The sequence below is a fragment of the Lissotriton helveticus genome, chromosome 9 (assembly GCF_964261635.1).
Source record: "Lissotriton helveticus chromosome 9, aLisHel1.1, whole genome shotgun sequence".
Taxonomy (NCBI): Eukaryota; Metazoa; Chordata; class Amphibia; order Caudata; family Salamandridae; genus Lissotriton; species Lissotriton helveticus.
This window is the reverse complement of record NC_136070.1, coordinates 730114673-730138771: the sequence shown is the minus strand read 5'-3', so window position 1 is coordinate 730138771 and position 24099 is coordinate 730114673. Positions and strand designations below refer to the sequence as shown.

Here is a 24099-nt window from a genome sequence, read left to right as displayed (position 1 = left end):
TTTGCATTCATTCCTATGGGCCTCCTGGCCCATAGGAATGCATTGGAAATTTTTCCTTAATTGCAAATTCGCAAAATGCGAATTCGCAAATAAGGAAGCTTAAGAATCGCAAATAAAAAGCGATTTTTTCATACATACCATTTTGCAATTCCTAAATAGCGATTCCTTAAAATTCGCTATTTAGGAAATGCAAAATAGTTTGGTGATTTATATGGCCCCTAGTAACTTACACAGAACAATACCATTTGCCTGTTTCGCTAATAAAGTGATAGATTTCTCAATCATACAAGTATTCTGTAACTGGAGTAGACGACACTTACCTCCTCAGAATTTTAGACTTGTCGATAAAGTAGCACTACCCTCTACCTTACCCTTCTATCAGGCAATAACAAACTCGTTTCTCCAGGAAAGCACATACAGAGATCTTTTTCACCTCCTTAGAGACAATCCCAGAGTTTCACCACAACGCGTATTGTGATTACATTTACACACGTTCATACCGAAATCCCTATTCATATATACACAAACTCTGTATTACCAGTAGGCAGCGCTTACCTCTAGCCCACCTCAGAATTCCTCTTTCGTTAGTAAAGTAGACGCCACTCCTTTACCCTTCTATCAAGCTCGGGTTAAGTCCTACTACTCTCCCAGCAGTACGTTTTAATCAGGATACGCAATGATCCCTGTGCTTGAAGGCTAAGATTTTATAGACTGTCCTCACTATACATTTGTCCTTTCACATCTAATGTCCCTAAACAGTGATATGCGACAATACCACCGCAGTATACGACGATACTCCTTTTTTGAAACAGACCAATGCACTGTGCGACTTTACTTGCCACACTTCCTCTGCCTGCAGACAGAGGCACTAGCTTCACGCAACACTTGGAAGCCTTTTCAGAACTACATATAACGTAATACAAACTCAACAGATGTTAGTCATAATTCTGTACATTAAATTATATATAGTATTTTATACATAACCCTAGCTAATTTCCTTAGCAACCACTACTCTGCTACCAAGATATGACTGCTACAGCGGAACTCCAAAATCATTTCTAATCAGCACTTACCATTTCCCTGAAACCTCCGAACACACATTCATTCGTCAGTGGGGCCCATAACACTGCACATTTACTCTGTTCACTTAAACTTGTCTTTAAGGAGTTCAGTGAAACACAAAGGAGTAATGCTGTAACATTTGGTGGAGTGTCTAAACCTATTTAATCAGTTACTATTTACACCTATACTTTACCATGGTTTTATCCAAACATGAATTTTATTCAGACACACCACCATAGTGGCAATGGATCTGGCAGAAAGAAAATTAGGCGTAGGAAAATCACAAGACCAGCTTTAATATTCCATTTTCCCAATTTTATTAAAAGCACAACTTTAATATGTCTGACATTTAGGCATTGATTATTTCTTTATTAGGTAAAAATCTTAAACTTTATTTCAGGATGACCATTTTATTTAGAGCTCAGAAAACAGTCATTTATTTAGAAGTCAGCTAAAAGTTTAGCAAAAGACAGATAGTTCCAAATTCATTCTCCCCTAACATCCCTAACTAACGCCCTCATCTTACCTTCAATCCTGCAAAGCAAACAAGAAAATAAGTTGAAGTATCTTACATCCAGGAATCGATCTGCAATCCGACAGCACTTCGAGAGGAAATCGAAAGAGCGACCACCTCTAAGCAAAATCAGGGGTTTTTATACACTAATTTCCTAACTTAATCTATCTAAAATGTATCTAACATCACCAATTCGGGTTCTGATTGGACAATTTGGGGTATCTCCTCACCATTACAACATCATATTTATGGTGAATCAGCGAAATCATAATGCGTTTATTGTTTAGGACAGTCTCTGGCCTGGTCACTTCCTTGACTCGCAACATTGAGCTTTATTCCCACGTTCAGAACACTTGACCGCCCATGTTTTGGCAATCATCGTAACTTCAGGGCAAAGCAGCCTTGAACTTCCGATCCGAGCACAGGCAGCTCACTCTCGCTGGCAGGCTTTGGGCACACATGCGCAGTCCAGCACTTGCTCACAGTTAGCCAGAGTAACCGGATTTTGTAGGCCTCAGAGGCCACTTTTGGAAGTATCATAGAAACAAACACAAATTCATGATAATTATGGTACTGACACCTTTCTGTTTCCCTCCCACCATACTAATGTTTCCCTATTAGTTATTACCTAGCAGGTAAGCCACATAAATGCGTTATATACTTACATATCCGATGACTTTTCTGCACAATAACGTGTACAATAAGCACATTCACATTGCATTTATTTATATTTAAACTATGCATTAGTTCACAACACAATAACAACACAAATTAGTTAATTATATTGCTTCATTCAAGTAAAATTAGTTTGCCCTCTTGTTCATGTATGTGCATCTTATACTATTGATGATTTAATATACCACAACACCCCATTAGTAAATGTTAATGTTATGGAACATTGAGTTCACAAGGGGTACACAAAATTTTGTTTTGCCACCTTGCTCCTTCAGTTACACCCCTTTCCCTTTGTCCAGTTTCGCGCCAGAGCTGGGGCACAGTGCCCCAGCAACCGGTTTGAACAGGGAAATGCATGGAGCACCTAGTGTGCCCCAGGCATGGTCTGGAAAGCATTCACTGAATGTAGCCCTCCCTGCCCCAATACACAAAAGCCTGTCTGGGGAGGTGCCAGCACCTCCTTGGACAGGAAACCTATTGTCCAGGCCTCCCCTGCCGGAGTTTTGTCCAGCAACAGGAGGTCAGACTCGTGTCTGTGGCAGCAGCATTAATTTTGTGATGCTGAGGCTCTGTTTAACTTTAACCGGGTAAACCAGTAACTACATGTCTTCTCCCTCTAGAAGGGTGGAATGCTACCCTCGCCGCCAGGACTGGTGGGGGAGGGGGTAGTATTCCAAAGTGTTTGACACCTTACACAACATGTTTTGATGAAGCAAAACCAAAGTTAGCATTAACCGCGAGGATTATAATGCCCCTAAGAGTATATGGTATGGCTGTATCATAGAACAGCTATAAGGAGATGGTACCTGTTAGAAATGGGATCTCTGGCTGGCCAAGGCTTGCGCCAAGGTCAGTCAGAGACCACCACTTCCACGTCAGGGCAAGGGAGTCACACACCAAGATAACCCCTGCTCACCCTCTAGGTAACGTGACGCGTGCAGCCAGGCTAAACTTGAAGGCTATGTAGGTTAAGTGTTTGCGCGCGCACCCAGTAACAACACCCAGGGCCCACCACAAAGGAAACTCCACACAAGGTTATATAAAAATAGCCTTTGTATTATACCAAAACACATTAGATAAGAACACACATTTTACAATGTGCCAACAGGCACGGGCAGAATTTACAGGGGATATGTACAAGACAGGGCCACCTGGACCACTGTCAGGAATCATCACTTTTTAGGAATAGTAATTAGCACATGGAATACTTTTAGAACGAGTTAGCACACAACCAGTAATTACTGGTAAAGGGTAAGTACCTCCTACGCAACCCTAACCACCTTTGAAAAATATTGCGCAGGGAACCAAAACCTCACTAGCAACACCTGTACTAGGAGAAAAACAACCACCTAAGTATCACCAACATTTAGGGGTATAAGCATAGGAACATTACACATGATGCATTAACATTCAGCGGTGTAGGGAAAGAAAACACATGATGCATCAAAACACATTCAGAGGTGTAAGCACAAGCAATTGCGAAAAACTCACATGAGCCACAACCTGGCTTGTTTTAAGTGACTACAACTTGATCCCTGGAGCCATTACTCTGTATATTTTACCTATTGTCACAACGCGCCGACCACGCTGTTTCACCCCAGCACTTGCACTACCTTCACTATTCACTGTATATATTCATGTATATATCACCCTCACCAAGTGCCACCGGGTTGTCACCCCATTTGATGTGTACAGTGCTGTCTAACTGTATAACTTTGCAACAGACCCGCCTTGCTCTTTAAGTGGTGAATAATACCCGCCTGTTTTCAAAAATTGCAGTGACTCCTTATTTTCTTTCCTTTGTAATGCATATTGCATACACCTGTTGAAATTGTCTTCCAATTGATACCTGTTGGTAATTGTTCTTATTTACAGTATACACCCATCCCAACTTGGTCTATGGGTTTTCTCCTGTTTATCCTACACCCACTCTGAGGGTGACACATAACTACTGTGTCTTGTGACAGTCTGCCTGGCTCTAATCTCGCGACCTCCTGCCCACGTGGCAGGGCGCAGAGATCCCCCAGGACAGAAGTGGCATCACTATGGTCACTCACTGGTGGCATAGCCCTTCTGGCTGGCCCCTGACCCACTGGTTCCTCCACTGGGGACTCTTTCCCCCTCTCACTCCTCAACCAGGACTTCTGCACCCTCCACTTAGGAGCGGTACTGCCCAATACTAGGACCGCCGGAGTTCTGGTTACAGAAACTCCCCATCCTCTAGACACAGGAAGATCCTCCTCAAATGACCTGTAAGTACAGCCTAGGCCCCTGACCTGGCGCTCCCTTAGGGAACCCTCCAGGCCCTGAGACAGGGTTTCGGGCCAACGTGAGACACACCGTCCCACACTCACTCCGCCTCCACTGAGACAGGACGTGAGCCCCTACACCCCTACCATCCTAATGGGACATAGCTGGGCTACACATGAACCTCTTCACCTACACAGGATCATCAGATACACAAGCCACTATTTTTAGAATCACTCCCTAATGCCTCTGCAAGACATCTAGCACACCACCAGACATCCACCTTCTTGTCCAGTGCCTCTGCAGGACCTCCTGCACACCACCAGAGGTACACCTCCTATGCAAGCTCCTTTAAAAAAAAACTCACACCAACTCCTCTAGTTCAACACACCACTCATGCACACACTCCCCCTCCAGACTGGCGAGACAGTTCCTCACTGCCCCTGACTCTCAACCTGTACCCCTCTTACTGAGCACCAGGCACCATACTCTGGGAACTGGGAATGGGACTTCACGCACTGGACATATTTTAGCTGCCACCACTGATCCTACCATACTGGGGAATCCAGACACACACACACTACACTCAGGGGATACCCACCCTCCTGAGCTAGCCATTTCTCCTCCACACCCCCTCTCTCTCCTCTATCCACACCTCTGGGGACAGGAACGGGGATTGGACACTGGACCCAGGAAGGAACTCCCTATCTACTGGCGTCCCGCCCTGTCATTTTCTCTCTTCTGCCACTAAACATAAAGCGCAGGAACACCATTTGAAAATGACACTCTTGAGGAAAAACCAAATCAAAACAATAATCCCCAACATGTAATTATCTAAAATGCAGAGTTTTGTAGTGTGGCCCGCTGCCACTGCGGTACAACGCAAACACAAATCCGGATCCTCACCGCCTGCCACCAATGTTAGAAACGGGATCTCTGGCTGGCCAAGGCTTGCGCCAAGGTCAGACAGAGACCACCACTTCCACGTCAGGGCAAGGGAGTCACACACCAAGATAACCCCTGCTCACCCTCTAGGTAACGTGACGCGAGCAGCCAGGCTAAACTTGGAGGCTATGTAGGTTAAGTGTTTGCGCGCGCACCCAGTAACAACACCCAGGGCCCACCACAAAGGAAACTCCACACAAGGTTATATAAAAATAGCCTTTTTATTATACCAAAACACATTAGATAAGAACACACATTTTACAATGTGCCAACAGGCACAGGGAGAATTTACAGGGGATATGTACAAGACAGGGCCACCTGGACCGCTGTCAGGAATGATCACTTTTTAGGAATAGTAATTAGCACATGGAATACTTTTAGAACGAGTTAGCACACAACCAGTAATTACTGGTAAAGGGTAAGTACCTCCTACGCAACCCTAACCACCTTAGGAAAATATTGCGCAGGGAACCAAAACCTCACTAGCAACACCTGTACTAGGAGAAAAACAACCATCTAAGTATCACCAACATTTAGGGGTATAAGCATAGGAACATTACACATGATGCATTAACATTCAGCGGTGTAGGGAAAGAAAACACATGATGCATCAAAGCACATTCAGAGGTGTAAGCACAAGCAATTGCGCAAAACTCACAGGAGCCACAACCTGTGGCAGTCCCTAGGCCCTCTGGCCTTGTTGGGGCTGGGACGCCCTGTGTCCCAATGTCAGGGGCTTAAACGTGGCAGTTGCCCACAAAGTGCTGGGCAGCTGAATCATCAAGGGGCAACGTTGGATCCTCGTGGGCTCAAGAACAACAGGATGGCCCTCCAGAGCCTCTCTGGGGCTCTAAAACAAATATGGGCTGGAAGCCTCGCAGGGCTCAACAAATGAAATGCCCCCTAGAGCCTCTCTGGGCTCTCAGAACAAATGTGGCGCCTTCTGGAGCCTCTCGGGCTCAAGAACAAAGGAAAGGGCTGGGAGCCTCGGGATGCTACGCATCTGCCCGGAACGTTGGAGTCCCTCTCGCGTGACTCGATAACAAGGGGGGGCCCTCAGGAGCCTCACGGGCTCAAGACATCACCATAAAAATGCCCCCGGGCCCTCGTGGGGCAACAACAGCACTAAGCACGAGATCGTGCTTCTGGGGGGGGGGGGGTGCAGACACCGACAATGTGTCCCGGCACCCCTCCCTTTCTCTTGCGGCCAAACTCACCGGGTCTGGCAGCGGCGCTCTGCGGCGTCTTTCTCTTCTGGGCGGCGGTAGCGCTCGGCGGGGCTCTCTCTCCTCATGGGAGCCCCGCCTTCCTAATGCGCCCGCTTTGCCAGGTGTTCACCCGGTCCCCCATCTCGGGACCGGGACTTGAGGTGGAGCCTTAGGCTCCGGGGGAATTTCTTTTCTGGGGCTCCCTCCTGGAAATGGGAGCCCCGCAGCATTCGGCGGCCATCACCCCTGCCGGCCTCTTCTCTCCTCTCGCAGCTGCGGTCGGGGCGGGACTTCCGGTTGGGGCCGCGCTAGGATTGGCCGGCCCGATAACCTCTTCCGGGTCGTCGCAGGCAGCGCGGCGGCCCGGTGGGGAAGACAGCAACTGGGAGCACCATCGGAGCATATGCCGGGTGGGCACCGGCTCCTCCTTAAATAAAACGCGAGGTGGGCACTCGCTGGCACAATTGAAGCGCTCCCAAGCGCCAAAGGAAATTCAAAGCGCTCCCTGTGCTAACAAGAAATAAACAGCCAACTACAGCGCTCTCAAGCGCTAGGGGCCCAGGAACAGCAAAGAAAGCGCTTCCAAGCGCAAGGGCGAAATAAATCGCTCCCCAGCGCTAGGGCACACAGAAAGCCACAAAGTCCTTCAGGAGGTGGGCATCAGTAGTACAGGGGCTGGGCAGGGCCCAGGGTGGCAAGCCTTCCCCTGGGCCCAAGCAGCAGCACGCCCCTGGCAGATTCAAGTGTCAGAAACAAGAACCCTTTAGAAGAGGTCACAGCCTCCTTTTATACACTGAAAACCTTTGTCTAAAGGTGCAGGGTGGGGGAGAAACCAGTCGCAGCTGGTTTTGGCAGTACTTTGTTTACCCCAGCCACCCCTCCCATTCACTAGGCAGGACAGGGTCATTAGATGCACCACAGGGGGCGGAGCCAGCATTGTGTGGGGAAAACCCAGCTCCATTCAGGACCTAAGTGCACTCCTCCCCTCACATCAGCATGCTAATCTCAACACTCACCACTGGGCAGACCCATTCAGACATCCTGGAGCCAGGCTCCAGCCAATCACGTGTCAGCACACTCACTACACACGCACATCCATGTCTAGAAGTGGCACTTCCCCACTAGACACATACATGCCACATACATCATCACGCAGCATTCAATCTCACAAGTTCGCACATACCAACCTCGACCCTGCACTCCCCACACATCAGGAACTACCATGGTCACACATATTCCCCATGCATTCCTATGGGAGGGCAGGTCACTCACCACACACACAGAGAGCTCACGCACTTTACACTGTACCACAGTGAAAAAGTGCGCAGAGACCTAAAATCACCCACACCAGGTTACAGAAACAGGCTAGGCAAAAGCAAAAAGTTGCGGGGTGAACCTGCCAAAAGGGCAAGGTCCAACAGTACCGAAAGCAGCAGAGGGGCTCAGCTCATGCTAGGGCACCCTCTCACATAAAACCAAGCACTCTGCCTCCAGGATTGTTAAGGCCTGCCATAGGAGTGACTTATATGTGTCTATATGTATATATAGATATAGTTATACTATATCTTAGTAAGGGGTTATTACACCACCTTACCCAGGCTGTGTGAACAGACCTGTGGTGTCAGTTTGGAAGGAAAACCAGGGGTGGTACAATACATGCTGCAGCCCCTGGTAGGCCTAGGGTGCACCTATGCCCTGGGTACCTATGGTACACTATACAGGGGCTCACAAGCGTGACCCAGTAACCAATCTGGTATGTACCTAAAATACATGGAGTTCATTTTATAGAGAAAGCAGATATACTGGGGACCTGAATAGCAGGGTCCCAGGCCAACTAAGTCGAAAACCAGCAAAACACCAGGCAAAAAGGGGGTACCCATATAGTCAGATATCAACCTTCCTACATCCCTCACACATGCTTCATCACAGGGGTCTTCGCACCACTCTAAGGGGTGCGGCGTGCTACTACCAACGAGTACCTGAGAGCACTGATATAATCACTATGTGTGGTGTGTATGAGAGATAGTGAGAGGTAGGGCCAGGAGTGAGTGGTGAGTGAATACTTAAAAAATTACCTGGCACCATAGGAGTACAAAATGTAATAAGCATTGGTGCTGATATTATTAAAAGGTGTGGAGTGGAGGTATGTTATATTAATGTACAAAACCTCCTGTGGGTTTCAACATGTTTCGAAGCGTGCTGCTTCTTCTTCAGGACGGGTACACAGATCCCTACCGTACTCACATGTGTGGTCTGACAATGTCAAATATCAGTTTTATGTGTAGACCGAGGCTACAAAAAAGGGAGGATGCAATGGTCTCAATATTCATAAGTAAAGGAAATTCCTTAATAACAATCTGAAAAAGAAACACACTGTAGGAAAAATCTGGTGTATAAATGATATTACAGATGTAGTATTTGTGACCTGTACGAGTGATAAATACAGTATCTATAATGAGAGTAGACTACAACCTATCCGTGCCAGTGCGGTGTCCTGTAATAAATGGGGACAATGACAAAACATACACACATGTAACAAAAATCACACACACTAAAGAACGATGTCTCTGGTTCAGTTTCACAGTGGTTAGTAATAGTCAAAATATAAAAACATAGTTAGAAAGGAGGAGGGTCACATACTTGTAGTCATAGAAGCCAATAGCCTCATGAGCCGGTGTATGAGAGGGACTGGACCCTGTGCACATTGCACTCTGTGGAAAAAAATGATCGTCAATATTGCCGCATCCGAACAATGCATACTCTCAGAAGGGGTAGAACTGTCCTTGTCAATGCGGCTATGCCGTACTCACAATCACCCAGATGCTGCCTCGTTTGAAAGTCCTCTAGCGGCTCCGTCGGTATAGTGGTGTCGACTTGAGCGCCTTTATATCCTGAGCTTAATGGGCCAGTATCGTTTTCGCCAATGGCGGTGTATACGTGTGTACCAGGAGCGCTCCGTTATGGAGCCTCTAGATTGGATGCTGGGATCGTCAAAGAAACCCCAGAAGTGAAAACCGGAAGTGTCCTGAGGACTAGACCGCTAACTTCCAGACGCATTCCTCATCCCAAAAACATTTCCTGTTCTTTGTTGTTAATAGTAGCGGGCTGACTATAAACCCGAGTGAAGTGGTGGTGGACTGAGATGTCAGATCCACCATCTTTAATGAATGAAAAAATAATACACATTAACTACTGGGGGGCAGTCTACCCCATGAGGTGAGATCAAAAAGGAATGAAGGAAGAAAGACTAAGCATATTTTTTGAGGAGTATTAGCAGACTTAACACATAACTTTCTCTGACGAATATTCTTGATGAATAATTTTCTCATGAATACATCTAGCCCTTTGGCTCATGTGTCAGGGTATGTTAAGCGAAACATGATACAACAGAGCAAATGTGGGACATTAATTTAATGGAAAAGTGGGGGTCACCTAGCTCATTGTGACATCTATGTTTGCAAAAGTGGCAAAATCAACACACGGACTAATTTTATCATGAGAAATTGCACCATGGTATATTGTCATTGAGACCTGTTATATTGGTGCCCAGGCAGAACACCCAACGTTGTTCTTATTCAAACAGGCCACTTTCGGATTTTAATTGTTCTATGATTGTCCATTGGAGATCATTCACTGTGTGTGTTGCGGTCAAGAAGTGTTTGCGGTTGTATCCGAACGTGGCTGTGTATGAACCAGCATATATATTAACACATAAGGATCCCGGGAAATGTCCCAGTGTTTGGAGGGTCAGAGAGGTAATCTTAATTGGAGTATATCCTCCCTTCAAAACATAAATCACAAAAAATTCTCCAAATGACCGATCAGTGGTCAGAGTGGTTAGTATACTACCCGAGTCACAGGATCGGGAAGAAAGGCTGAGGGGGTCCTCTCTAGTGTAAGGTTGTGCTAATCACAATCCTGTGTCTCAGAATTTTTTTTTAAATTTAAATTACCTTCACACACCCTAATGGTGCCATGCTTCATCATCGGGTCACCCCGACCCCTAAAAGTCGGGGTGGGCTCAACCACAGTGTTGGGAGCTCTTTCGATAGATAAAGACAGGGGGGGTTAAAGATTAAAACACCTCAGACAGACCCCAGGTTTCCCTTTATTTTTGGGTCTGTCTGGGTCAATAAAAAACTAAAAACTGGTCTTTTTTGGAGATTTTATGGTCCTAAGACCCTAGTGCCGACATGTTTCAGTCCAGAGTGGCCATAAAGGTCCCAGACTTTCTTCAGGGCAGATAGAAAACCCCCTATGTGAGGAGTATTATTTGGATGGGAAGTCCCTATCCTCTTCGTGAAACGAGATCAGAGTAGCTGCTCCTCACGGCATGTGAAGTGTAAGTGTGTCAGCGTGCTGACAAACTCCACCTGTAAGATTAAATTGGGGATACACATACCATAAATGATTCTTCATTAAAAAGTTAGAACAATGGGTGTATGGTGATTGTACCGTGGACAGCATGCTAATAATTATTGTGCATGCTAAGTTAGGGGTGGTATCCCTTCATTGTGCCACTCATTCATCGTGGTCTTCTGACATACTCATTATATGTGACAGACCAACTAAGAGTGGCAATTTTACTCGCATACTAACACTATCTGTGTGTTAGACTCGCCACAAGTAAAAACCAGCATATAACCTTAGGGAGGAATACTCAAAACCACAACACATTTCAAACCTACAGCCAAAAACGGTCTATTATTATATGACTGCTTCCTTCCACGACACCTACGGGACAACCTCCCCTACAGGCAGTTCCTTCGCCTCCGGAGGAACTGCACCAACCTGACTGATTACAAATCACAAGCATCACACTTGAAAACCAAACTCACCAATCGAAACTATCCAGTCCGTGTCATTGACCAAGCAATGAAGAGAGCCAGAAATAATATAGGGGGCCCTATTGGAAGACAAGATACCCAAAGATGAGGAGGCCAGACCCATTTGTGTGACCACCTATAATACTCATTCGAACAGAATTTCTAAAATCGTCAATAGACTTTGGGGAATCCTCAACAGTGGCAACCTGAACCTGGAAAAACCTCTGTTCGCTCACAAAAGGGGCAGAAACTTGAAGGATATGCTGGTTCATACACGGCCACGTTCGGATACATCCACAAACAATGAGAATCTGACTCTTCACCCAGTCCAAGGCCACTATCCATGTAGGAACTGCAGTGCATGCCACCTCACCAAAAAAAGTAAACGTATTAGGTTCAGGAATGGCAGTGAATGGGAACACCGGAATTTCACTAACTGCAACAGCCGGAATGTCTTCTATAAATGATCACATGCCCCTGTGGTTTAGAATATGTTGGTATGACATCGTGACCGGCGAAAATCCGCATTGGGAAACACAAAAGTAACGTCCGATGTAAGAAAAGCACAACAAAGCAACATACTTCTTGACCGCAACACACACAGTGAATGATCTCCAATGGACAATCATAGAACAATTACAATCCGAAAGTGGCCTGTTTGAAAAAGAAGCTCCACAGAGGAAGGCGTGCCGCCTCTCGGATTCCTTTCCGGGGGAGGGGAGTTGGAGACGGGCAGAGCAGCACCAGTCCCTTGGATACCATTCACGGGCCACACGTAAAGGGAGCTGAACCTGCCGAAGGATTTGGAATTGATGCTCCGGTGTCAACACCAACACAGACTAGACTTTCAGACAAGATAGGGGGTTTGGACCTTGTATCACCCAGCTCTTGCTCTGGATCCTCTCAACCTCTGCCCCCTGATTTAAACTGTATGAGCACTAAACTGCGAAGAGGGGGAAGAAAGGGGCTAGAGGGAGTCGAGGGGGGTCAAAGGTTCTCTAGATATACTCTCAGAAGCGCTGGAGCTATGAATCTCGGGGCTGCAGCAGTAGTGGAGACTTCTAATAAAGCTGATATTAAAACAAATGAAGCAGGGGAACAGACAGTAATAGATAACATAAAATCTGTTAATAGGCTTACATCAAGAAAGGAGCTTGCAGCTAAGGAGACAGTGGCACATATTAAACCTCTTAAAAACAGATCTATTCTCAGGACTTATTTTAAAGTCCTCCCAAAAACCATCGAGAACTGTGCTTCTCGAAGGGGAAGTAAAGGTCCTCAAAGAAGTACTCGAGGGCAATATGGCAGAGCTAGAGGCATTAAAAAGGAGGGATAGAGAACAGTAGGAGAGGCTTGAGAGATTAGAAAACTTCCAGAGGAGAAATAACTTGAACTTTTTGAAAATTCCAGAGGGCAAGGAAGGAGAGGACATTAAACTTTTTCTAGTGCACCTGATCAAAAAAGAGCTACTCCTGGAAGAGTCAGAGGAGGAGATCAGTAGGGATATCCAGAGGATATACAGGGATCCTTACAGGCCTAACCCAACCAGGACCAAGCCAAGGAGAATTCTGGTAAACTTCTTGACATTCTCCCTAAAGGAGAAGATTCTATTTTGAGCTTTGTAAAAAATAAACAATGGAGATAGACGGAGTAAAATTTGAAGTTAGATCAGAGGTTTCGAGTGAAACTTCCAACAGACAATGGGAGTTAGGTAAGAGAATTCACCCTCTAAGGAAGCTTGGTGAGTCAGTGCAACTAAAATTTCCAGCGATGCTAAAGTTAATGCTTAACAATAAGATGCATTCCTTCCGTTTCGTTGAAGAAGTGGATAGCTTTATCTAGAGTTTCCAGTCAGGATGTTAATAAGGAATATACCCCCTTTTTATTTTGTGGAGTATCTAATATAGGGTCTAAACTGAAGGCTCTAAAATAATTCTTTGAATAGGTTTCCTTTCTATTTTTTCCCATCTTTTCTTTTCTAACTTATGATATATACATGTATAGTGCAAGGTAACTCCGGGCGATGGCACCCATAGGGCTTCCCTATTTTGGTAAGTCAGGGAAGGTTTTTCCAGGGGGGGGGGGGGTTGTTGTGGGGCCCAGGGTGGGGAGCATAATGGGAAAAAATAAAAAAATATCCTCAATTGCCATATCAGACTTTTAATCTCCAGTCAATGTTTGACTCAGAATGGAGTTCATAGATGGTGGTCAAGAAAGTAGCCAATGAGATCAAAAAACTCTCTTGGAATGTCAACGGCCTGCGGGTCAGAGCCAGACGAGAGAAAATACTGCAGTATCTGAGAGATTGCCAGGCACAAATTGTTATCTTGCAGGAGACCCATCTTACAGAGGCGGAGAGTTCTGAGCTCTTTAAAGCTAAAAAATGGATCTCCTGTGCAGTTGAAACAAAGCAAACAGCGGTAACAAAAGGTGTTGCAATCCTGATAAAAAAGGGAACAAATATCACTATAGAAGGGAGGGTGTCTGCTATCTCAGGCAGGTGGCTCGTGGCGAAGGTAAAGATTGATGGCCATAAATATACTTTGGTGGGCTATTATGGCCCAAATATAGACGACACAGGCCCTCATGAAGCCTTATATGTTGAGTTACTAAATTTCCCTGACCCGATTATTATGACGGGGGACTTTAATGCCGTAATTGACCATAAGCTGGATAGGTCATCAAATAGTAGAGCTGCGGTTAATCCTAAAATGTCGGTAATGGTGCATCATCTGATCAGGCAATTGGGCCTGTGTGATATTTGGCAGCAGAGAGTGGGCCCATATAGAAACTTCACGTTTCACAATAAAAATGCAGGCACCACTCTAGGATTGACTACTTCCTAATTGACAATAGACTAAAGGACGCAGTATTAGACATCCAACCAATAGGTGCACACCTCTCAGACCATTCAGCTGTACTACTTCGGATAAAACTGGGTTAGACGAGGCTTCAATCTAGATGGACATTAGATCGTTCTATTCTGCTGGATCCGCAGTCTCTCGATATATTGAAATCTGAGACAGTAGAGTTTTTTTGATAATAATGCGGGCTCTTCTTCGATGGGCACGGTTTGAGACTCATACAAGGCATATCTAAGAGGCAGACTGGGCACTCTTGCAGCAGCCAGGAGAAGATTATATCACCAGAAGATTTTAAGTCTAGAACAATAAATTTGATTGCTTGAAAGTGATTTGACATCTGTAAGCAACTAGGGACAACAGGATGCTAGGTTGACTGAAATTTAAGGGAACTCGTTCAGCTATTGTCCAAGAAAGGCTCAGGGAAAGATGGGATACAAGCTGCTTGGCTCATTTTGAGTTCGGGGAGGGATCTAACAAATTATGAGCCTGGAAAGTCAAGAGTGATCAAGTTAAAATCATAATTAAAGAGATTAGATGCGAACAATCTGGGGCTTTACTCTCCGACAACAAGGTTATAGAATTGGCCTTTCACAAATACTTTGGGGAAGTTTACCAAGAAGACTTAGTCGTTACCCAAGAAGAAGTAGTTAGCAGGTTGGCTTGAGACTCGATTGACCAATTATCAACAGAGAAGAGTAAGATTCTGAATGGAAGCATAAATACAATGGAAGTCCAGAGGTATTCAAAGAGGGTAAGAAAGGGAAGGTTCCTGGACCAGATGGTCTTCCTCATGAAGTTTATAAGGCCTTGGCGGATGTATTAGCGCCGATTCTGTTACATATGTTTAATGAAATCTTTCTTACTGGAGTTGGCTTTCCAGATTCATGGAAAGGAGCCAACATTGCTTTAATTCTTAAACCTGGTAAGTCCCCCAAAAATTGTGATTCATATAGGCCAATATCACTTTTAAACTGTGATTACAAGTTATTTGCGAAAATCTTAGCAGAAAGGCTGAATGGGGTTATTCCTTTGGTTGTGCATGAAGACTTAAAGGGGTTTATTTATGGTAGAATGGTTAAAGAATTGACTTTCAACCTTATAGGGGCGATAGACTTGGCTTCCACCTATGAGCTTCCCCTGGCGGTCATGGCACTCGACACCACTAAAACGCTCAATTGTGTTAACTGGGTCTTTTTAAAAGCAGTAGTTAAATCTCTAAATCTTGGCCCTAATGTGTGCAGAACTCTGGAAGGTATCTATGCTTCCCCGATGGCTAGAGTTCTAGTCATTGGTGTCCTGATAGACTTGGTCCAGGGGAACCAGACAGGGCTGTCCACTGTCTCCTCTTTTATTTGACTTATATATTATTGAGCCATTAGCAAGAAGACTAAGAGGCTCTCCAGAAATTCTAGCTTTTCAATATAATGGCTAGAGTAAAAATATTAGCTTGTATGCAGATGATATTGTAGTCTTTACTAGGGATGTACTGAGTGCACTTGAGACTGTCTTAACAATCACGCTGGCATTGGTAGAATCTCAGGTTATAAGAGTAATGAACAAAAAACTGAGGTTATGGCCTGGAATTTAGAAACGAATGAAGTAAGATGCACTAACGACATGAGATATTTAGGGGTAAAGATTACACAAGATATTGCGAACCTCACGAAAGAGAATTTTGACCTAGTCAAGAAGGAAGTAGTTACCCTTTTAAAGAACTGGGCGCATCTCCCCTTGACTTTGTTTGGGCGAGTTAATCTTATAAAAATGGTAATCCTTCCAAAGTTCACTTTTCTTTTTGATGCTATTCCTCTCCCCTTTTGTAAATCTTGGTTTCTAAAACTCCAGAGTCAGATTAGCTCCTTTATTTGGGCCTCTAAGTGGCTGAGTATATCTTGGAAAAAACTGAGAAGGAGACTGGAAAAAGGGGGCTTAGCGCTACCCAATCTGCTCTTTTACTCCTGGTCTTTTCTCCTAAAAAATGGAAGAATGCTTTTGGCGACACTCTCTAAGTCAGAGATCGGCACACTATTCGATGTTCAGCAGAGGAGCCAAAATTTTAGGGAAGATGGTTTTATGTTTAAGTATGCAAACCCAAAATACTTTTAAAAAGTCAGATTGAGAATCTTACGAGGCATGGCTGAGACATGATTTAGAGTGAACCTCCATATTTTAGCCATTTTGCCCCCTTCTGGGATTCTCCGGGCTCCCCTGACTGGGCCAAAGATGCGCTGGCTGCACCCTTGAGGGAAGCAGGTATAGTTGCTTGGAAGCATCTCTTACACGAAGATCACTTGATATCTTGGGACTATTGCAATCAGAAGTACGATCAAAGAATATCAAGGTTTAAATACCTTCAGGTTCGGAGTTGGTTCCAAACTTCAACTACAAAAATTAGGAAGTACAACGAATTTGAGGAGAAACTGATTTACAGACGGATTCCAAACAAGGAGATTGCACTTTGGTACTGGTGGATGGTGGAAATGGAGGACAGGAACTTCCTTCAACCAGTTGATCTATGGGGAAGATGCTTGCCGACGGCTACGCTGGAAGATCAATGGCAAGTATCCATGTTTACTTTATACAAAACAGTAAAACCTGCATACCTAAGAAGGAACCATCTTTTCACCGTCCATAGGGCCTATTGGTCTCCTCAAAGGCTATCAAATTTCGGGAAAGGAGGAGATGTGGTATGTTCGAAGTGTGGCAGTAGGAAGGAAGATGATCTTCATATGTTCTTACTTTGCCCAAAGATTCAATCCTTTTGGAATACTGAGAATAAAGCGCTATCTGATTCCTTGAAGATCCAAATCGAGGTATGCCCTTTACTAGTCATTTTGGTCTTTTAACCTTCTCAAATAGTAAAAAATAAAAACAATGCAAATTTGGTATTTTATGCAATTCTGTTGGCCCGTAGAGAGATCTGTAAAATTTGGGTATCCCAGATTTCACCAAGGTATGAATACTGGATATTATTTGTGAAGAGTGTGGCTAATTTAGATATGTCAGTCAAGGGACGCAGAAGGCATGAATTTTGGACACCCCTTTTGAGCTGGCGGAAACAACCATTTAATTAACTAGATCAGGAGTCCTATGATGAAGCCCTTTTCCACCTCAGCTGATAGCACCTGTTTCAGGGTGGTAGGTTCCCCTCCACCCGATATTGGTGTATATTGAGCATTGGATGGTGTGAGTCACTACTCAAGGGCCCCTTCTAAGTGACTCCACCCCTAGTAACTCATGTCAGCATATGAGGTTTTGGATATTTCAGCTGGTAAAAAAAAGAGAAAAGCGAAATGGTGTGATAGAGGCAAATGAGGACAATTTTTTTTTTAAAACCTTCATTTAATTGCAATCTCCCTCAGGTGGGGAGGCCGAATCCCCCCCCCCCCCAGGTGTTCGTGTAGAACACCAACTCTCCACTCCCTCCTTTGTTTTCTTCTATTAATTTACAGATATATATATGGTTGGTAGAAGAATAACATCTTGTCCCCTAAGCGGCCAAGATCAACAAACCACATGTCAAAAACACCATCATTTTAGGAGTAAATACAATAATCAATATTATTATGTGCATTTGCACCTAGATCAATACTCACTGTAAAACATTTACAAATGTACTTCTCATGTGTCTGTGTGCTTTGTATATACGTTCTACTATTAAAATGCAATTATGATAGCAGCCTCTGGAGGGCATCACATTTTGATCACACAATACATACCTATAGATCTAGTCCCTAGAGGACGCTGTACCATATGTACTTTCTTTTAGACACCTTCAAGACACAATAAGGCAAACCATAAACTTTGTCCCCGGCAAGCACATCACTCCCAGCTGTAGAGCCGTTGCTGCAGCCTATAGAGTGCGTGAAATCACAAGAAAGCCTGGAGGTCCTCTTTTTCTGGACCCTGCAGAATTAGGGTCAGTGTCAGTACCTCATTTAAATACTTTGGGGGCAGCTGTGACACTCCTGCAGCTCCCCTACACTCTTGTACTCATTGGTGGTGGCCCAGCCGTCCTGGGGCCACAACAAGCCTTAGAAATGTGTTTTCTGATTGCAGGCTCTGCATGACATTATGGGGTGCTCCTCCGAGAGACTGAGCGACTGCCCCTGTACTTCGACCTGCACTCCTCTGGGGTGAATCCATACTTACTGACAAGAGCCTCCCTCATGATGGGATACCTCATTCTATTCCCCTTCTCTAGGGCCAATTATATCCTGAGCTAAGCAACAGTATTTCAATACAGGTGAAAAAAATTCCAAAAGATGAGTAATCTTCAGATCTTCTGTTTATTAGTTCCGTCTTTCTTCATAAACCACACTAGCCGCCAACACGTGTTTCGTCCTGGTACAGTTAACCATAGACTTCTTCAGGGCTATAGCTAGAGTCAATTAGAACTCTCCATAATTCATGAGAGCATACAAAAAAGTGATACTTTATTTCACGAAGGCTCCTAATTCAATATGAGTGACGAAATCCCAAATATACACTCTTCTGTGATTGGCCTCCGAATTCCTATCCGTAAAGATTGAAAAGATCGTGCAGAGTGTGTGTTCCGTGGCGTGTAGCCGTATTGTCCTGTGGCGGAGATATATTGACGACGTGCTGATGTTCCGGAGAGGGACAGAAACTGAACTCGTAGCCTTTCACGGCTGGCTCAACAGCCAATCGTCTGATATACAATTCTCCTTAGACCACAGCGCAAAAATGAGATAATCTTCCTTGACATTACCATTAAAGCGGAGGAAGGGAAACTCCATACTACACTTTATCGCAAAGCCAGCGAGCGTAACACACTACTTAGATACTCCAGTCACCATCCGCGCAGCTTAAGAGACAACTTGCCCTATGGGCAATTCCTTAGAGTGAGGCGGAATTGCTCCAAAAAGGAAGATTATTTTATTGAATCCACTGACTTACTGAAAAGGCTACACGACAGGGGGTATCCCACCAGGCTACTGAAAAAGGCCCAAAAAAAGAGGCTGGTATAACCATAGGGAATTTTTGTTAACACCCAGAGAAAATGACACCACCACTCAGAATAGACTCACGTGCATTACCACTTTCTGCACTAAAAGCAATCAAATCAAAAAGACTATCAACAAACACTGGCATATGGTTGCAGATGACCTGAACATGAATGAACCACCCTTACATGCGTTTAGAAAGGGCAAAAGCCTCAGGAACTCACTGGTGAGATCCTTATTACCCTCCAGAACATTGAACACACAAACTCACTTATGGAACATACCACCCATTTTGGGGCATTTTAAATGTGGGAACTGCAAAGCATGTCAATTACCAGAGAAATTAAGTCATTTACCCACAATGACTACACCCGTACTCATAAAGAACACACTAACTGTAACTCATCGGGGGTCATATATGCCATTCAATGCCCCTGAGACTTCCTATATATAGGCCAGACAACTCAAAAGGTGAAATGACGCATTTTACAACATTGTAGCAAAATAAGATGCGCCACACAGGGAGCACCTTTAGTGGAGCATTTCACGCAATTTGGCCACACTGCTGACAGTCTGCCATGTTGGGTGGTCGAGAAGGTACAAATTAACCATCTGAACTACAGAGAATGTAAATGGATCCATACCTTCAACACCATTGCAAAAGGCCTGAACGAATACGAGGAAATAGCTCGCCAAGTGGCAACTTTGCTTATTCGTTAGAATCTAGGATTCTCACCTGTGCCAATAAGTAACCTTTAGCGGTGCTAGTCCCTCACTACTGTTTAACATCGACTTTTGTCCTTGTGTATTGACTAGACAGATTCACTATTTTTGTAAATAATGTAAATACATCTTGTAAATAGGTCTAATTTTGTAAATATGATATAATGCTCAGCATCTACATGTATGCAGAATCACGCAGGGTAACAGTGTGTACAAACTCACCCGTGTTCTCCATTGGCCTTTTATTTTATTTTATCCCAAATTGTACTGTAATCATGTGATTAGTTTCCTTATCAACTTGAGATGTAAAATACTTTGGTCTTTGTAACTTTTTTCCGTATACTCAATCACCTTTGTTCTCGAGTAGCTCTGTTACTTTACTTGTCTCAACTGTACTGTAATCATGTGAATAGCTTTGTGATTCACACTGTCACGTTAGATGTATATATTCACTTGACATGTAAAGTAATGTTACTTTGGTCCTTCACATTTACTTTTAATCACGTTGTACATATTCACTATGGACTCTGTTTCGAGGTAGGCAGGCACCCAGCCTCCCGATGCATTACGTAGACTTCCCCTTCATACCCGCGAGACGAGGTCGGGCCATCTCCCCGCCTTGAGCATCTGCCGCTCGGAGAAGGGCTCTTCTTTTTTGGTCTGACATGGCATCTGTTACGCTGGGGTTGATTCACTGATCGGTCAGGACAACGTGCACGTTACGCACACGTCCTCGCGGTCTATATCCATTGAGCCGCCGGGACCTGCTATTGTTGCTAGCATCCCTTGGGAGCGGCAGTCTACGACGCTGAGGCCTCCAATTCAGGTAATGCGATAGGGTCCCCTCTGAAGCGATTAGTATCGCGTAGCCTTTTAGTGTTTGCTCTCTTACCCATAATGTGAGGCGGTTGACTTTCAGTAATTTCTATGGCGTTTTTCAGGTTTCACTACGCTGTAACTTGTATCATATAGACATTTGACAATCAACACAGGAATTGTATTATGGGCTCATAATGGTTTTAACCCCAATGAGAGGCGGTTGACACCCTTTCAACATGGGCTCTCAACGTTTTTACCCTTTGGAGATGCCCCCTGTCTCTCTATTAATTCCCCTACTTAGGAGAAGGGTTGCCTCATGAGATTTCCCAGCTTAACCATGTGCTACACTTGGCAGACATCCATTCAGAGTCAGTTTTTAATCACTATATGTTATGTATGTTTCAGATAAGGGGCTCATGCAGATCCTTGATGTTAGACACTCCGGTTGATCTACATGCCGGATTACCAAGGCGACTTTGGGCCTTTGGCACGTTGTAAAGCTCACCTGTAAAGCCAGGATTGGCTGCAGGATTAGGTCAGTAGACAGCTCCTCACTTGACCTTTTGTACCACACACACTATATAGCCTTGCCCTAACGCACTATTTCCTTCTTAGGTTGCAAACTCACTGTCCTGATGAAGACTCGCAGCGAAGGTTCCACATTCCGCATTGCATAGTTGAGTCGAAACGTCGACGCTCTTCCTTTGACCAAGACCTGTACCTAGTTGCCTCACCTTTCCATGAAAATTGCATTGAATGCAGACCGATAATTTACAGATTACATGTAAATCCTCTATGGACAGGCTTGCTTGAACTGATCTTGGCTATCAGTATTGAAAAGTTTTTGAATTGTTTTTCCGTTAATCCTTTATTCACTATCTCACTACCCAACACCGCTATCCTATCCTTTCACCTCTCCCATTGCGCGCAACCTATGGTCAGTAGAATATTAATTGATTGATTCTATAATAAATAACGTGTAATTTATTATATAGTGTGTCGCTTGGTTTCTTATGTGTGGTATACTAAATTGATGCAAAAACAGGTATTCTATACGCAAATTATTATTCTGTATATGTGTTTTAGTAATTCATTCACAATGTGTTTTTCATAGTAAATTAGTATTATTGTTGAGGACCAATATAGTAAGACACTTGGGTCTTCCTATAATAATTTTCTAGAGCATGAGATTGATTTATATCAGTCTGACTTTGAATTTGTAATAAACCTTTTAACGTTAAGTTACTGACTCAGGCTCTTATTGTGTGGTCCTGATGATCACGCTGTACTTTGAGATTTAATATTGGTGATAACCCCTCTTCCTCTCAGGTATCTACAAAGGTCTATTGACCAGAGTTAAATTGGAAGAAACGGCTCAGAGCATACTCACTGTCAAAAATACTTGTCTTGCTTCCCATTGCTTCTTGCAAAACAGTCATCAAAGCTATTAGTTTTTCCATACTGGACTATGGAAATCCCCTACACTTAAGAACACCACAATACCTGCTCTAAAGTCTTCAAAGGGTGCAGAATCCTGCTGCACACCTTCTTCAGAATCCCCAACTGCTTGCTAGCATCTCTTCCTATTTGGATAGCCTACACTGGCTACTTATCAACACCAGATAATTTTCAAAGCCCTCTACTTCACCTATCAGGCTAGAAACTATACTGCCTTTCTGTTTTGGGAACGAGTTCACTCTATACCATCCTCGATTATTTCACTCAGCAATGGACTTGAAACTCACAGTGACACTTATCATCCGCTCCAGACAAGCTGGGCGCTCCTTTACATATTTAGCCACAAAATAATGGAATATGCTGCTGGTAAATATCTGCCCTTCCTCCTGTCTCACCATATTTCGTAAGCAACTAAAGACATGGCGTTTCCAGCAACACTAACTCAATTTTTGCAGGTCGCTTCTCTTCAGCGCCGAGAAGCCCTTTATGTATCAGCTGCACTCTATATGTCTATTCATCATCATCATCCATCACCAACAGAGAGATGTAACACTTCTCGATCTTATATAAGACAAAGAGGCAATTTGATTTGAAGTCTGCAGAGGAGATGTGAAAGAAAACGGATTATTGCATTTTTTTATTTAATCGGAGTGGAGTATGTACCTTTGGAGTATTAAACAGAACGTTATCCACAACTATTAAAACTAGATACAGAGCAGTTGCAGGTAACCCCTTATAGACAGGCACTGGTTAATGACACCAAAGGGTAGGACCAGCCCCCTGCTTTTTTGTAAGCCATTTAGTTCTGCTGTACATCAAAACTTTAGCTCTCATGTCAATATCCATGTAAGGAATGCAATATTTGTAAACAATCATGAATACCTATGGGCGTTGGTCACAGATTCCCTTCCTTCAGAGACTGCTTGCCTAAATTAGCCATTCACGTGATGGATCAGCCAACAGGACAGGACATAGACTGGGGCAATTTGTCTGTCCCTTTCAGCCATTCCTGTGCTGGTAATGTCATTTACATTTTGAATTAGTCAACAGGACAACCCATCAGTGAAAGCCAACATTAATGATGTAGATGTCTCCCTTTACATCGCAGTCTCCATCTGGAACTAAGCGAGCACCAAAAGGCAAATTAGATCACCTCCAGATTCACTGGCTGCCATTCATGGAGCTCCATGGAGCTGCTGTATGAAATCAACGCAGGCAGTGAGGCTCGGATTCAACAATGGCCACCACACAATGGCAGTTAACTGACACAGTGATCACAAGCCATGATCCATGCTCAGAAAATGTGAAGGCAGCAGTTAGAAATGGGGTTTCTGGGTGGCTAGGATATGCACCTAAGCCAGGCAGAACACACCACTCTAGTCAGGGTAAGAGAGTTACACGCCCAAGATAGCCCCTGCTCACCTCCTTGGTAGCTTGGCAGAGCAGTCAGGTTTATCACAGAGGCACTGTTTAAAGCGTTTGTGCAATACACACACCATGACACACTAAATACATTACAAAAGAGACTGCACACAAGGTTATATAAAATATCTCTTACATTGTATATAAACACATACAGCCTGATTCATGTAGCCATTAGCGCTCGCAAAAGGGCCAGATTCTGAGAATCTGGCCCTTTGCGAGTGCGATTTTTGCATTTGGTATTCATGATACCAAATGCAAAAATCGCTATTTAAGAAGTCGCAAATATGCGAGGAATAGCATTTAAGGAATCTCTATTAGAGATTCCTCAAATGCTATTCATGACACATCCAGAAATTGCGAATTAGC

At 44.2% G+C, this 24099-nt stretch overlaps 1 protein-coding gene and 1 long non-coding RNA gene across 10 annotated transcripts in view; one reads left to right on the top strand and one right to left on the bottom strand.

The window, feature by feature from the left end:
* Positions 1-24099, bottom strand: part of TOP6BL (TOP6B like initiator of meiotic double strand breaks) — a 2208219-nt gene that overhangs the window by 468104 nt on the left and 1716016 nt on the right. The gene's annotated exons all lie outside the window — the stretch shown is intronic.
* Positions 20820-21617, top strand: LOC144782947 (uncharacterized). The gene is made up of 3 exons (XR_013601330.1): positions 20820-20857; positions 21256-21385; positions 21466-21617. It is a non-coding gene; the product is annotated as an uncharacterized LOC144782947 (long non-coding RNA).